The following is a 3,519-nucleotide window of genomic DNA, read 5'->3' as shown; positions in this document are numbered from 1 at the left end:
ACCTCTTGGTACTTCCAGCGGTTGAAGTAATCCCGGCGGTTTCACTTGTCTCGCCTTGTTGCGCTGACACATTTCACAAGTGTTGCAATAACGCTGGATATACTTCATCATCTTCGGCCAATAATACTTCTCTCGTACTGCGACGTAAGTCTTGTACAATCCAGGATGGCCTGCCGTTACGGCATCGTGGTTCTCGCAAATGACACGGTTTCTCAGATCTTCGTCATCCGGAATATACAGTCGCGGACTTTTATCTTCACCGGTCTGGTAGTATAAAACACCATCACTGAGCGAGTAATACGGAACGTTGTCTCCAAGCTTAAGCTTCTTGACAATTCCCTGCAAGTCCTTGTTTAACGAATACATCTTCTTTGCGGACTGTGCCACAGTCACGTTGTTCGCTACCATGGTTGCCACAATCTTACGGTTTTGAGCCGTATCAAGAAGTTCTTGAAGGCTTACTTGCGCAGCCTTATGCTCGAACTCAGGGTTTCTTGATAATGCGTCTGCGACTACATTTGTTTCTCCTGGGATCCACTTGAACATGGGTCGAAACTCCGCGAGTTCATTGAACCACCGCGCAATGCGTCTATTCGCTGTCTTCTGCGTAAGAATCATCTCGATGCTCTTATGATCGGTTTCGACAAGAAAGGGCTTGTCTAGCAGATATACACGCCATGCCTTCAGAGCATGCATGATTGCGAGAAGCTCTTGTTCGCGTACTGGGTAGTTCAGCTCTGCAGGTTTCATCTTCCGGCCAGTAAAGGCAATTGGATGTTCCAACTCTCCCTTCTTTTGAAATAAGACTCCCCCAATTGCGAAATTTGAGGCGTCCATTCGAATACCGAAAGGCTTAATGACATCAGGAAGACGGAGAACCGGTGGTGATGACAAGCGTTTCTTTAGCTCATCAAAACACCGCAGCTGGTCCTCATTGAGTTCGATCGCATCTCTAGAGCGTTTTCCCTTGATACATTCGTGCAAAGGACCTGCAAACTGAGCGAAATCCTTGCAAAATTGAGAAACGTAGACGGTTGTCCCCAGAAAGCTTTCCATTTGCTTCTTTGTCTTGGGAACAGGCCAATCTGTGATAATCTTCACCTTATCGGAGTCCATTCGAACGCCCTTGCGTCCGACAAAGTCACCTAAACATGGGATTTCGTCGACACAAAATTGGCACTTGGACAGCTTGATGTATAGCTTCTGCTCTTCACATCTCCTCAAAACCCTGTCCAACGCGGCAATATGCTCGTCGACATCCTCACTCTTGGTGTACACGTAAATGTCGTCGAAGTAGATCCGCATCACGTCACGTAAATCCCTAAAAATCTTCTGTAACAACCTGTTAAAGGTTCCCGGGCTACCGCTGAGTCCCATGGGCGTGACGAGATGTTCAAAAAGACCGTCTGGAGTCGAAAAAGCAGTAAAAGATATATCTGATTCACGTAGCTTAACTTGGTAGTAACCCCAGAGTAAGTCCATGCACGAGTACCAATAGCTGCCGGCCATCGCATCAAAGGTGTCTTCTTTGCGAGGCACTGGAATAGCCGGTAGAACCGTAGCTAAATTCAACTGACGATAGTCGTGCACAATTCGCCATCCGACTGGTTTCTTCACACAGAAAGTCGGTGCACAAAACGCTGACGTACTCGGTCGAATGATGCCAGCTTGAACCATCTCTTTTGTCCATTCCTGTATCGTTTTCTTCTGATCAGGACTTTGGCGCCATTGTTTCACCGAAATAGGCGAAGTATCAGGCTTGAGCAGAATCTCATGCTCAATCCCTTCACGTACTGGGGGTGTCTCATTCGGAAGTTCCGTGCGAAAAACCGTATCCGCATACTTACGTAGCGTATCGTACGCCGAATTGTCCTTGAGAGCATCCCATCCTTGACTCTTGAAGCGTTCCGCCTTCTCTGAGTCATGCGGATTGATAACAAACACCGCTTCGATGTCCTTGTCCCTACGCAACATTTGCTGGAACTGGTTGGACGAAATAACCTTCGTTCGTCCAAACTGGCCGTTGTGGCCATGCTGCCGATAGTAGTTGTAGATCTCACGGCTCTGCGCAATTCTGGCGCGGCGTTGTCCTGCCACCCAACGGGCTGGACGTGTCTTTGGCAGTCTCAACTTCACAGTCTGCGTGTTCTCCACGTTGATGCGAGGTGCAATCTGTCCAGTACTCCAGTCGATGTCAGGGTTCTGCTCCCGCAGCCACATCATGCCTAAAACTATGTCCTTTCCCTCAGGAACAGGCATGACTTGGAATGTTCCCGTTGTCAAGGGAAATCCTGGTAACTGTAGAGACATCTCTACAGGCCGACGTGGACGATGCACAATCTGATCATAACCGAGATCAACTTGCATCATGTCACCTTCAGTGACATCCAACTCAAGCTTCATCACTAACTCCTCAGTTACGCCGTTCAGGCTACTGCCGTTGTCAATGAATATCGTGACGGGCCTCTCTTGGTCTTCCGTCTTGAATGCTCGAGCTTCAGCCTCTAGGATCGCATACACTGCGCCCTGCATGTACCGGTTTGCTTCCGTACGTTTTGGCTGAGTACAATCTGGAGAAATGTGACCAACCTTGTCACAATTTATGCACGTAGCTGTCTTTTTCCAATCATCGTTCTTGCCCTTTTTTCTTTTCGTAACGCTTGTTGTTCTGCTGTTTCGATTTAGGCGGATGATGCCCCGAGTCCGACGACTCTTTTGAAGGCTTCGAAGGTGCTCGAGGAGGTTTCCCGGAGTAGTGCGCAAACTCGAAGCTCGAAGCAATTTCAATGGCTTCTTGTAGCGTTGATGGACTCTCTTCTTTGATCTTCTTTGCTGTTTCTTCACGTAACCCGTTTTAAAAGAAGAATCGTTTCTCCAACTCACTGATCGTCAATTCTGTCTGCGACAGCAGGTCTTGAAACTTGGAGACATACTCGTGAATAGTCTCGGTCTGTTTGAGACGAAACATTCTCTCGCGAAGATCATACTCGAAGTCCTTTGGTCGAAAGCGCGTGCGCAGCTGTTGCTTAAACAACGACCACGTGGGGTTCACACTCGCTCTCTCACATTCGGCTATAAAAGCGCGATACCAGTTCAACACTGACTTGCCTAAGCTGCTGGAGATTATCGTCACGAAACCTGACGAGTCTGCCTCCATTAACTCACGTCTGCTTGCGTAGTAGCGCTCGGTGGCAAAGATCCACAATTCAATGTCTTCACCCATACTTTTCTTCATACATCGGAGGGTCCTTCTTCCTGTGCTCACGACAAAGAACAAAGAGGAAAGCGATTCTGGGACAACCGTGTAGCATTCGGAATTGCACAAGGATTTCGCTCAGGCTGCAGGTCCTTTGGGCGAATGTATCAAGGGAAAACGCTCCAGAGACGCGATCGAGCTCACAGAGGCCCACCCGCGGTGAGCAGATGAGCCAAGCGAAACGCTCTCATCACCACCGGCAGCCCACTGGCTGATGCACTCAAGCCTACGATATCAGAATCCGCGTATCAAAGCTTGCAAGG

This window comes from Phytophthora infestans, genomic scaffold (assembly GCF_000142945.1).
Source record: "Phytophthora infestans T30-4 supercont1.23 genomic scaffold, whole genome shotgun sequence".
NCBI lineage: Eukaryota > Oomycota > Peronosporomycetes > Peronosporales > Peronosporaceae > Phytophthora > Phytophthora infestans.
Note: the sequence above shows the minus strand (reverse complement) of the source record.